Consider the following 13,867-nt stretch of genomic DNA (forward strand, 5'->3'; position numbering starts at 1 on the left):
ACAGCTTGCTCTTACTAAATTATGGACCTCCAAGAAGCTGGGGATCAATGGGAGGGCTGTAGCTCCAAAGCAGGATTTAAATGCATGTTAGCAGACACCTAGGTAATATCTGAGAGCTCGAGCTTGAAACTATTCCAAGATCAGGCTTCTTCCTCTCTGTCTGGCTGTGGCTGTGTGAAATGGCTGTGGAGCAATATGGGACAGGGAGGACAGTCCATCCAGACCTTGTAGGAGCCCATACAGCATAGGACTGTAAAGGGTATCTCAAAGCTAGTTCTAAATATGGCTAAATCCAGGCAGAGCATCCAAGACAGAAATTCAACTCAAAACTACCTGTGTACAGGCAGTGCAGAAGCACCCTCTGTTCTCCTTGGGAGCAGAGCAGATCTGACCATGTCTGGGTGCCACGTGCAAGCAGACACACACTCCCACTGCTGCTTGCTCATAGAAGTGTATGGTTCATTTACAATCACTGTCTCATTCTCTGTGAACTTCTCTGCGCTGAAGCATGTTAGCACTTATAAAAAAAACTAGGAAAGCTGTGGGCTACTGACCCATATCTGCATAAAACCTCAAATTAATCTTCCTCTCCTGCTCTTTTCCATCCCCAGTGATGACTGAAAATAAGAGAGAATAGTGATTAGATTATTTTACTAATCTTTATCCTATTTATTAAATCATGACATTTCATCCCCCATTGAATTGCATAACTATACTATTGAGAAGTGTAATATTATCCATTTTTATTTCAAAATGCTGAATAAAAGGCACGTCTATGACACATTTCAGCGGAAATTAGACAATGATATTTTTGTACTCAGAAATGAGATGTGTTTTTATCTTACCATGCTTAATATTCATGCTAATTTACAACACACTTTTTTATTATCTGAGAAGCATATTCTTTAGGTATAAATTTGATCTACTGCCTGCTAGCTCAGGATTACATGAAAAGGCTTTTGGCCCATTTCTCTTTGTATTCTCTTGTGTGCTGCCATGCAATGCAAGACAATAAAACTATAAAGATCTTCCTGAATATTCTTCCTCTCAGTTTTTTTAAACCTACAGAAAATCCTCGCTTGATATGGGCAGACGACAAAGGGTTATTCTTCCATTCTCTTCTATCAGAGATGGATCTGAAGGTCTTTTTGCTCAAAGTACCTCCAGCTTGCTTTATACGTCATTTCATAATGTTTTATTATATGGACTTATAATCACTTAACATCTAATAAAAAAAAAAAGGAATTTTCGTGGCTGAAATAGAGCATCTTGTCATTCTCCTCGCCCTGATCATATTAGGTATGTTCAAAATTATCCAAAGCTTTTTCTAGCTCAGTTTAGGGATTTGTGTATATGTCTAAATAATAAAACTCTCCCATCACATTGGTTTTTTTCTAAGTCTGTAAATCCTGTGAACTTTCCTTTAACCACCAACAGACAGATGAAGTATTTCCATTAGGATTTTAGGGTACTCTGTACATAAGAGGTTCAATCTGTGCAAGCTTACTTGAAAAAGCAGAGTTATTTATTGTTAATCACCTGGCCTGATAGTTGCCTGCTGGATAAGCTTCCTTCTTAAAAGAAAGGAGAAAAAGAAAATTTAATCTCTCTAGTTGATGCTTAGCTATCTTTTTCTCCAGGAGCTATATCAACCACCTTAGCCACAGCTAAGGACACAATTACTCACTCCACTTCTATATTTGGGTTGCTGCTGTTTGTGTTTTCTCTCTCTGGATGAGGATTTTAATAGGATCTCAGAAGGCGAATGCTGTCACTACACTTACAGACTTAAACACTTTGCACAGTTGATGTTTTAGCAAATACAATGAGCAGGTGAGACACTGAAATAATACATGTTATGAGCTGGAGGACATGTGCTGGTTTTATATACTTGTGACTTCTCAACAGAATGCCACAGGAGAGGGCTGGTTTTTTTCCTCAGTGCCTGTCCATTAATCTAACTAAAGAATGTCAGATACAAATATCTCAAAAGATGCCTATGAATGTCCTGACAGAAATTTTCTCCCCTGCTGAAAATATTATGAATTTCAATGATTAAAACTGCAATGCATCTGTGCTGTACACCAGTGACATGGAGTATGAGATTCCTCTCCAGGCAGCAGCTCTTCTCTGGAGATCACCATCACCATCCATAAGGGATAAAACCTGTAGGCTTTGATAGTCAGAAGGCTTTGATATAGTGCCCCTCTAGCAGAATCTCTTTGGTGCAACTTTTGGGCTGTTATGCTATAAAAATAAGGCTTGGAACTGGGTTGTAAAGGAAAAATATGTACTGAGTACCTCTCCTCAGTTTAGGCACTGAATAGCACAGTTCATCTTGCTTTTCTCAGTAACAGTAAAATATCCATTTTCCTACTGGGACAGCAAGTAGAAACAAATGGAAACTATTTGAATTTTCCAGTGCTAATTCAGCAGATCTGTGTTTAAACCCACAGATATGCACTGACTTGTTCAGTATGTCAGCATTAACTCTAAGTGTCAGAAAGAGGTAACATTTGTGTACCTGGCCAAAGCCCACAAGAGTGAAAGAGTTTTATATTTAATATACATATGTATTTTAAAAAATCAAAATGTGAATGAATAGAAAAAAATAAAATAGCATGGTATGTGGACATTACAGAGTACATATGATTAAACACCTCAGAAATTCTGGTGGATTCCAGATTTAGAGCAAGGTCAGGACCAAATCTGGTTTATTTGATCAGAAAGAATGAAAGAAAATGGAGAAACAAAGTGGAGAATCAGTGATCTAAGAATCACAAGCAAAGTCCTCCAAAATCTTTCTTAGTCCTTTCTCATTGTCCAAGTGGCAGCAGGCAAGTAACAGGCCTTTTTTTGATGGTAATATCCTTGATTTTTTATTTTATGCACAGTTCCTTATAACAAATTACCAGTAAGACTGGTTTCTATTGTCTTCCTTTCTCTTCAGCTTTATTTTGCTGTATTGCTCAGGTATGATACACTTCCAGTTAACAGAGAAAAAAAGAGAAAAGCTATTCCTTCTTTTTTTTTTGTTTTGTTTTTTTTTTTAGGTCACTGACTTTTTGTAGTGGGAAAATTCACTATCGTATGACTTTGCCAGTAAATCAGGCCAAATGATTTTGTAAAGCCAAATGCTTGGAAACACGGTCAGCTGATTAAGGCATTGGGCTGTGACTCAGAGGATCTGGATTCAGTTCCTGGCACTTACTGCATCACCTTGGGCAAATCACTTTACTGCTTTTATCCTTGCAATTCCAAACGCTGAAGAACCTTGGCAGCATTTCTTCTGCCCTCTCCCCGCCTCCCCCACCATGGGCCACCAGTGCATCCTACAAGCTGTACACAGCTGAGAGAATGGGGTTTGTGCTCAGTACAAAGCTCCCTGCCATCAGCTGAAGTGAAATACATATATGGAAGAAATTTGCTTCCTTAAAGGCACTCTCAGTTGGCCCCATAAATAAATAAATTGTGAAGAAAAAGCCCAAAGCTCTCCTTCAGAAAGCCAGCTCCATGCTCTCCCTTATTTCCATCATTTGCTCTGTGGCAATGAAAGCAAGCCTTGTATTGTTAGCAGTGGCAGGAGAGATGCTGCTTCTGTTTCTGCTGATAAATATTTCTACTGCCAAAGCAGCACCTGCAGTGCCAGCACTCAGAGGGTGCTGCAGACACCCACCCAGCCTGGCTCCCCTCCTCTCAGGGTGCTCTGTTCTGGACTGGGCTCCAGAGCAGCAGCATTTCCTTCTGGAGGCTGTGCATGCCTCAGCAGCCATTCTTGGGTATGATTCTTTCCAAGCTGTCAGCAGAGAGAAGCAAAGGAATCACTTCCCAACCTCTGATCTCCCAAGAATCCTTAATGGGCATGCATCCAGACGTTTTCATTAATGTAAGTAGCAGCTAACTAAACTGGCTAATAAGTTGTCTCTGTTTTTCACTCATTTTCAATCAACATAACTAATCAACATGCCAGAGAATGCAAAATACTGTACAAGCCCTTGAGAAGAGAAGCATTTTTAATCATCATGATTGTTCATCTGTTGATAAAAAAAGTGTCTTAAAATTAATAAAATGATAGCTTGTGATGCTGAATCTTTAATAGCATATGGAAAGCGCATTCAATATAGAGCGGAAAAAGGCATTGTGGGATATGCTCTGAATCACAAATGTACTGATGTGAAAATTCAGAGGGCTCATGGCACAGTGATGGACAGTTAAATATCTAATGTAGTTAGAAAGGAAATATGACCTGGGGGTGAAAATTTAAACTGAGTTGAAAATACATATAAGTAGGTGACAGTAATAAAGAGGAATAACACAGCTAATAATACTTGGCATTTGTATCCTTTTGCATTTAGCAAGCACTTTATAAATCTGCATGAATAAAGACAAACCAGGTCATAATAAAATTAACATTATAATTCACAATTTATATATGTAACAGCTGACACACAGAGAAATTAAAACCAATATTACCAAAAGACACCTGCTTTCATTCTGATCCCTGTCTATCCTTCACTGAAAAGTCAAGGTTCCCAGAATTGAGAAAGCCTATTAATTTTAGGTGCCTTAATTCTCAAAAAATATAATTGCCCATATGTATACAGCAAGGCTTTGCACAATTGCTAATGGAAACCATAATGATTACACCATATTAAGCTTCTCGGGCTCAATTTGTCTAAGTCAGTCAGCATAGACATCCTTTACAGCTAAGGAATTTTCATTAGTACTGCCAATGGAGTCTAAGGTATGATTCATCACATCTTAAAGTGACTGCTTTAAACAAGCCAGATGAATTACACCTTAAAAATGCATGTTTCTCTGCATTTATCATAAAGAGAACCTGCCTTGAGCAGAGCATCTGTGAAGGCTGTGGTCCCTGTTCTGGGACACTGAAAAAGCTCAGTGTTAATGGGCTGCTTTTATGACATTCTGCCCTGGATACAAAGCCAGTAGCAGGTAAATCCTATGCACACAGAGATGTTTCTGTTCTCTAAAATCTGTTCTGATAATAAATTCCTTCTACCTGTTGGATAGTATAGTAAGTATTTGACAAAATTTCTAGGAAATTATACATGCTTCCATGACATATACATATTTATATAGCTGTTCAGCACAGTAATTTACTGCTGGCATTCTCAAAATTATGCAGCTGAAAATCTGACCTGTATTTTGTTTATTTGGTCAAATTTCTTTTTTAGCCAGAGAAAAGATGAGTGTCATTTTCAATATTTGTGTTCAGTGGAGGCATTTTCTCTCACAAGTGTTGAAAACCCTGCTGTATATACAAAGGCCATCTAGAAATTAATTTCATGACTCTATTTCAGAGCGAGCCTCACGAACTCAGGTTATCTTTATAATTATGATTAATTATCCTGTCAGCTGAGATGAAAGGCATTAATAAAAACACAATTTTGGAAGTGCTTACAGAGAAGTTCATCTGTTGCTTCAAATCTTTTTCTGCTGGAAGTATTTGCTCCTGGTAAAGGGATGAACTGATTTTTGCCTAGGGTATTTAATATCCACCTAAGATTCTTTGAAAAACTAAGAGTATCTAAATAGCAGTAAAAAAGGTTCCTGTAAAGCAAGTAAATGGCTGAGAATTGGTTTTGAAGACCCAAACATGCATATCTCTGTAATTGTACTGCTTCCAGAAAATCATATTTTCCAGTTCAAGACGTATCTTAAAAGAAGTATTATGATCAAATATTGCTAGAGAAAAAACATTTTATTTTATCATCTGTAAAGTCAATAGCTCTAATAAGCAGTAAATGAGTGCAGTGGCAAACAGCCCAGGTTGGATGGGTGTCTGCACAATCACGTGTGTGTTTGTCCTGCACACCGTGCTCCGTGTGTTGACATGTACACTGTGGCCAAGCACCACAGCAGCCTGGCAGGATCCAAAGGTGTTCCTTGTCCTCACTGCTGGCCACTGTTTGTGTATGTTTGGTAGCCTGAGAGGGAAAGAATGACCTTGTCATGGGTTATGTTGCTAAGCTTTTGCTTTCCCCAACAATTCAATATATTAGCTATTGATTTTTGTATTGATTCTGGGTGTTGAGCAAAGGTGGCAGAGGACAGGACAACAGGATGGTATTATTTGTTCATGGCAAAGAAAATTTGAAGAATTCCTTTTGAAAGGAAGTTTACTGAGAGAATTAAAACCTTATGAGTGTGAGTTTAATATAAATAAGAGAAGAGGCAGATCAAGAGATTTGCAATTCTCAGATGAATGGGTATGGTTCTGACATATTATTTACAGTGGTTCTTAAGCATTTTATTCTCATGCAAGAAGAACAGCTAAAGTAGCCAGGAGCTGGTAAATAGTAAAAAATACTTCTGATTAAAAGCAGATGCTATAATTTGTGACTTCAATACTTCAAAACCAGAGAAGGGAAAATAAAGTAAAATAAAGCAACGACAAAAGCTTCAGCACTAGCACCCTGTTCAGGTCTCAGTTTTCATTCATTAACTCAGATTTTATTCTGGATTCTCCACTGAATTCAGTGAAGAATGTGTTCTTGTTTGAGGTGGTAGCATGTAGCTTCAGAAACTTTAAGGATTTTATCTATTTGATCACAGATTAATTCTTCCCTCAAACTATCCCAGAAAATGGTCAAAAAGTCATAGAAATCATTGGAAGAGTTATGAATGTATTTCAAAAATCTTTGCATCAGCTCCTAAAATGCAGAAAGGTTGAAGGTATTTTTTAACAATATTTCAGTCAACAATAATGCTTATATAGTTCCTGTGAGCAGTCCAGGAATTTTTGGCAGTCAGTGAGAGGTGCACTGGAGAAAAATCCATAGTCTTATGTGTAGCATGTTCTCTTGGAAAGAAATGATCCCAAATTCCCTGTTGCTAGAGGAAATGTCTAACAAATGACTGCATGAAAAAGAAAGGGAAGCTTCTTCTCTTGATTGTTCTTGAAGCATGAGAGTCATGCTGTAGAGTAATCTGCTGGACTATGTCCAGTGGTGAGTTTCTCAAATGAGAAAATGAATAACTCTAGGATTTGGACATAGAATTGATAGGTGTTTTGGGAAGACTGCTTACCCAAAAATTGATGCATTTTAAATTCTGGAATTAAGTTTATAAGTTTTGTCTTGTATGTTTTTGTATTTTTCCTTTTTTTTTTTTTTCTTTGTGATTTTATATTATATATCAATATGAAGCAGTTGTAGTAATAGAAACATGTTACTTTCAGATTGGGTATAGCATAGCAGGAATGTACTATTAGTCTAACTTGCCTTTTTATTATTTTGGCAGAAATACCCACAGCCAGATGAATAATTTTAACATCACTCTCCAACTCCTTCCTTTTGTCTTCACTGAATTGTATTGCAGTAATGCCCCTGAAGAAAGGAAAACAAAGACTGGGTTTATGCTACCAAAATTTTACATTCTGCTTCAGTGATTTAAATTAGGACCTTGTACATCCTGGACTTTCATAAGGTAGATGAAAACAGACATTCATCAACAGAGGGCTATTTTGCTTCTCTGGTACCAAAATTGCCTTTCTCTCTGGGTCTAGGACACTGATAAAGATTAATTGGTACTCGTGATGAGTTGGTCTTCTATCAAGAACTTACCTTGCACCAACAAACATTAACTGTAATGCTTCAGAAATTGCCACCAGACTCCAAAACCTGTGTTATTCTTTTAATGGAAAGAACCTTGAAAGACTTGACTGCAAGCCTAATTAAAGGTATCAGAATCTCAATTTTGGTTCGTACTGAGGATTTAGAGGTTGGGTTGTATCCAGAACCTAGCCCCCATTTTTCAAAGAATGCATATAAAACTGGAATTCTGCATTCTTTGGTATACATGGTGGCAAATGAGATAGAGAGAAACACAGACCTTTTTAAAGAGCAGATGAGTCTACCAGCCAATATGTATGTTATCACAGGCTTTAATGATTGCTGCCTCAGACATTGTTATGGTAGTAAATAAGATATTTTATACTACAAGAAGAACAAATAATAAAAAATCTATACATCCAAGTTTGATATGAAAATGAAATGTAAACATTTGAGGGAAAAATCTTAGGACAGCCAAAGAAAATATTTGAAGCATAGCAGTGGTCAGAAATTAATTCCTGTGTAATATAATATAATAGAAACAAATATAAAAGTGTTAAAACATTAAATAAATTAACTTTAGATTTTCAGCTTGAACATGTCTCTAGACACCTGAACTCAATATATATACAGCAAGAACGAAATTGAATCAAAGACAAGGAATAAATTAAAGTTATAGAGAAAAATTTACATCAAAAGAAATTGAAAACTGGGGGCTATTTAAAATTATTAAGGGTAAGTAATGGATGAAGAGCTTAGAGGAAATAATGAATGAGCTATAAACAGTAAAGCAGATGTTCCACTACAATTTGTCCCATAATACAAGAAGGAGGAATAATCAATAAAAATTTGAAATGGCATATTGTGCACTGCTCAGCAAAAGTGACTCTGGAAAACAGCCACATAGCTTGTAAATGTAATAATTTCAAGATGTTCTTGCTATTCAAAAATTTTAAGAGATGCACAGAACTCACACTTCTGGCATAGATATATTTAAAAATAGAATAAATCTACACAAGATAATATAGATCACTATATTTTAGTATGTAAAAGTTTATGGACAGATCAGTTCTCCTCATGGGCTTTATTATACTTTGTTCTAAATAGCCTAATATTGGGCAGCTTCTAAAGAAAAATACAGAATGACATGGGCTGCTGGCTAGGCAGATATTAGGAATCTTTTAATCCTTTTTTGTATTTCACTTTGTAATTCTGACCTTGTGAATAAAGAGCTCCATCCATCTGACATTCAACAAAATGATATCTGGTATAGTAAGTCTTCCAATTTATAGGACAGATATATTCTAGTAGCATATGCTGCTAGAGACAGAGCCAGCAGTGACATCTAATCACTGTGAGAAAGCTCATTCTGACTTTGCTGCCAACAATTTAGGTTAGATAACAGACGTGCATTGACTTGATAGCAGGTGGATAAAAGGGTATAAACTGTGTTTTGTGCCTTCTGTCTGTATTACTTATAGATTAGCTGATTTGGGGGATTCAAGAGAGATTGTGTCATACGAATTTAGTTTCTGTGAGGGCTGAGTACTTGTGAAAGATGGCAGATTGGTAGTGTTCAATTTGAAATTCTTGATTTAACTACAAGACAGATATGTAGAGATGGTCACATGTTTGTCAGGTTTTTTAATGTGTAGATGAAGGGCTAACCAAAGCTCACAGAAGATTGTCTCCAATATTATTAGTGTCTAGTTTCTTCTTATTTTTATTATGTGGTTCTCAAGCATTGCTGCTCATGAGACAAAACCAGACAATCTGTACTTAACTTTTTCATTTACTGGTTGGGGAGCTCCTGAAACGGTAATTGCTCAGACAAAGGATGAGACCAATTGCAGTGAGGAGATAAAAAAAGAAGAGATACATTTTCTGAAAGGTTCTTGCTGTCCATAACTCTGTTTCTGTTTTGAAAAGCACTTTGAAATAGAATTTATTGTCACGCTACTTGAAAGCACTGTGATTTATAAATCAAAATTGTTGTTTGAGTTATTGCCATGTAATAAAGACCATAACAAAGGAAATATCCCAGACTAGCATTATCAGAAGAAAGACCAAAAAATGAAAATGCAGTTAATTCCATTAATTCTCTGGCCTTCTTGTTGACAAGTACAGAGAACCCAACAACATTACCGTTGGTTCATGCCATTATATGACCTCTCAAAGGTGGATTGAGTCCAACAAATCTTCCAGAGCAACAGTTATCACATGACAAAATCTTTCATCATGGCATAATCCAGTGCAAATCTGAAGCAGCAACTTAATAAGCTATTCTGTGTTTGCAATTTGTTATTGAGTTTAAAAAAGGGTAAAATTCAGATGATTTACAGAAATGTTCTTAAGAAGGCAAAGCTAAACAATTCTGTAAACTTTATGAAGTCTTCAACAGAACCTCTGGGATGCAGATTTTTTTTTTTTTCCCTCAGTGGAGAAGGACTTAGAAATGTCAGACAAAAGGACCAAGCATGGGAATGAGAGAAGTAAGTCTAGAAGGTCCAAAGCTTACAGCTTCAGCTATGTCACATTTACAGATGGCCTGGCAGCTTGGGGTGAACAGAAACAAAAGAAGCTCTTTAATGACCCTCTGCAGAGCCACAGCTCTGGCTGTGCCTGGTTCCCACCTGACAGTCAGGTGCCTGCAATGACTTTGTTCTTGCTTCTCTTGCCATTTAGCATTCATACTTCCATATATCCAATCCATTTGTTTTCTCCTCACTATTGAAGAGCCTGTACACCTGTGGAAAGTGAACCAATGTTGTATGGCAAAAAATGTATTATGGTATTGTTGTTTTTTTAATATAAAAGGCCAAAGAATTAGAAGATATCCGCCCCTTTTAGGACTTCACACAATTCCTATGGTAATCAGAGAACAACTTCCACTTCACTTCCTTCATAGACTGGGGTGAACAATGTGCTTAATCTGGCAGAACTTCACATAAACAAGATAAGCCTTCATCACACAGTTTCTCAGCTGAAAGAATAGCATGCAGACTATGACAATGAACCAGAATTTAGCACTCCCTGGGGAGAGTGAAGAATAAATTCCAAGTATTTTTTTCCTGTGTATATTTTATGAATACCAATTTTAAAATGACAGCTGTAAAAGAAGAAATATTCTTTTGCTATGAACCATGCAGGAGACAGCTTTCACTAGATCACAACTTTATGTTGTCATTTATATCATTATTAAATTACATTCCTAAGGAATTGCCTTTATTTTACAAGTTGCATGAACATGGGACACTTGCTTTATGTCTGGACTTTTTCAATCTTGTCAGGTGAAACTACTATTATTTCAGTTATTGCTATCCTAACTCATACATTCAATGATTTCTTGAATGTAGTACTTTAAAAGAAATGAGATTATATGGTTTTTTTTAACTGATATTTAAGTCATAAGTGACAGTCTTTTTTTTCTGATTAAAGCAACAAGAATAATTAGAGGCAAACGAATTGGTTAAAAATAGATATCAGTTCAGAACCATCAAAAAAGGCATCTAAAAATATAATGCTTGAGAAAACAAAGTGCTGAAGAGACCAAAAGTTTTACATTCTGCCTTTAAATTTTTAGTAGTAATCAGTGAAGCACTGAAAGCTTACAATACTATTTCTGTCAGTACCTAACACTTCATTTCTATTTGTCATTTCTACATATAACAGGACTGACAGAATTACTTTAGGAAATTCAGCCAAATGTACTGACATACATTTTATATCTTTTTATTAAGCTCAATTTTTTGTTGCTTAAAATCTTAGCTATTGAAAACTAAGGATCAAATTGGCATAAGGAAAATGCACACTACAAAATATGCCATGAGAGGAAACAACTACAGTCAATACACCTGAGCATGTGTCTGATGTTCTAAAATATCCACCTGGGGCATTACATGGGCACCTCTATAAACCTATGGACAAATTCCAGTAGGTTTTATTTGGAGCAGGGTTTCATCATTTGTCTTATCTTTAGCTCTGTCTGGACAATATTTTTTCAGGGAAGATAATGCATTCCTGTGGAACTAGGTTCAAACTGGTGTAACTGGGCTGCGTTCAGTGTCATTGCATGCTGGATGGGTTGACAGATGTATCCTGAAATAGATGCAGCACTTGCAGCTTTCAAATATTAGTGTTACTAATAAATAGGGGACTACATACTCTATTTATTAAACTTTTAAAAATCTAAACAGCAGCTGTAGGAAAAGAAAGATTTATCTACCAATAAAAACCCAAAGATTACATTTACCAAATCCCCATTCTTTATTGTAATGAAATTTGTCTTTCAGCTTTTAAAATGCATTTATAGAGCCAGAAATGTATTCTGGTCCACTGTCTTTGAGATGAATAACCACATTATTACTTGCCTGTCAAATCTAAGTACGGTTGTTAATAACACACAGACAGCTACTAAAAATTCAAAACATGGGAGGTTTCCTTTGGAGAAAATTGCAGTTTTAACCTCTGATTTCCCTTCTGAATCAATTACTTACTTTCATATGCACCTTGCAATACCTGATCTCCAATCAGAAGTGAAAAATGGTTGAAAGGATTCAAAGATTTTTCAAACATGCCTATGGAAATACACTGACAGAATTTCAAAATTCCACAATACTTTATCTATAGAATATCTGTCATCTGCACATTATCCAGTAAGCATATAGAAGGCCTACTTGATGGAAATTATTTAAAGGTATTTTTAAATTTTTTTCACTTTTATTTTCTATGTAATATATATTTGTACTCAGAAAACTGGACATCTAAACTGGGATTTTTTTCCTGATGTCATATTTTAACAGTTTTACTTTACTACTTTTCATTAAATTAAGGAAAAGAAAAATGCTCTATACTTATGATAGATACAAGGAAGAGCCACCTAACCTAAACATAACAATATAGGTGCAATGGCAGATCTTCAGCCATCTCTCCATAGAAGACTGAGAAGTGAACTCACAACTGAGATGCTGCTAATATCATTCTGTAGAGCAGGTAAAGATAGCCCAAGCATCTACAAAGGGCTGCAGGGCTTGCTGAAGAGGTTAAAAAGTAGTATTACAGGTTCTTTGTAATTTGTCAAGCCTGAGTTAAAAATATTTCAGTGGTATTTTTCTGATGGCAACACCAAAAGATTTATAAAAAATATTTTTTTTTCAATAAGACAAGAACATTGCTATTAGGATACCTTGCCAACCTAATTCAGCAACATGGCAGTCCCAGCCTACATTCACATTCATTCAATTTAGCATCACATGTCATATCAACCAAACAAAATCAACCAAACAAATATCTCACATCTGAGGTGCTTCATCCCTATGTTTAAAAAAATTGTCCCAAGAGGTTCTGCTCATTATTAAAAATTTCACTGATATGGTCCTCATGTGTCTGCCTCCTCAACTATGCATTTGCCAGCTCTGGAAAACCTAATCACACTGCACTGCCAACTCTCTTTTCAAGAAAGTCAACAGATAATTATGCAATCTGTTCATGCAGTGCAAATGACTTGGCATTCTGGGAGCCTACCACTGCGACACGAAATAATCCCTACTTTGTGGGGATGTGAGCACCTTACACAAATTCAAATTCTACAGTCTTCTAATGCCATCATATGAGGCAGCAGAGGCAACATGCAAATGTTTTTAAAATTACAGAGTTGGCTTTGTGGTTGGATTATTACTTTTGACAGCTCTTTCAGATATTACACTTGGTAAAGCCCAGTGTACATCTGCATGACATGCTGCAATTCAAACAAAAGCCTCTGCCTTCTGTGGTATCTTATGCCTCTGAAAAGACTGCTGCATGAAAGGTCTACAGCTTTCTCCCCCCACCCCATCAGCTCCTCTCATTACTGTCAAATTACCTTAAAGTATAAAGTATATAAAGCTATTTATTTTTCTCCTAAGGCTGTTACACAGTAGCTTAAAAAAAAAAAAAGTTACTCTTATGATACAATGTATGTGTTCTTAGTTGAATAGCTCTATTTCAATTATTTAATTTCATATATATCTACATGACCTGCTACATTCTACAAGTTCCAGAGGAACACAGGGGCAATGTCTTTGGCTGATCAAAGATGTTTTATGAAATGATTGACAGTTACAAGTGGGCAGACAGTTACAAACACAGCAAAACAGAGAGCAGTTGCTTTGTCAGTTGTCTTTAGCTAAATAAAATACCCCTCCACAGATATCCAACTGTTGGAGTATCTTTTCAAGTACTCATATAAAGAAAGAATTTATTGTCCTTGTATGCTTGGTGATCTATGCTTGCATACATATGATTTATATTTC

The 13,867-nt window shown here is 36.2% G+C and overlaps 1 long non-coding RNA gene across 1 annotated transcript in view; it reads left to right on the forward strand.

Annotated features, from left to right (window-relative positions):
* Positions 1-3,265: 3,265 nt before the first annotated feature.
* LOC115493630 (uncharacterized) overlaps positions 3,266-13,867 on the forward strand; it is a 36,009-nt gene continuing 25,407 nt past the window's right edge. The window contains exon 1 of the long non-coding RNA XR_012054435.1: positions 3,266-3,886. This is a non-coding gene — a long non-coding RNA (uncharacterized lncRNA). The remainder of the gene's footprint in view (positions 3,887-13,867) is intronic.

This window comes from Taeniopygia guttata, chromosome 2, assembly GCF_048771995.1.
Source record: "Taeniopygia guttata chromosome 2, bTaeGut7.mat, whole genome shotgun sequence".
Taxonomy (NCBI): domain Eukaryota; kingdom Metazoa; phylum Chordata; class Aves; order Passeriformes; family Estrildidae; genus Taeniopygia; species Taeniopygia guttata.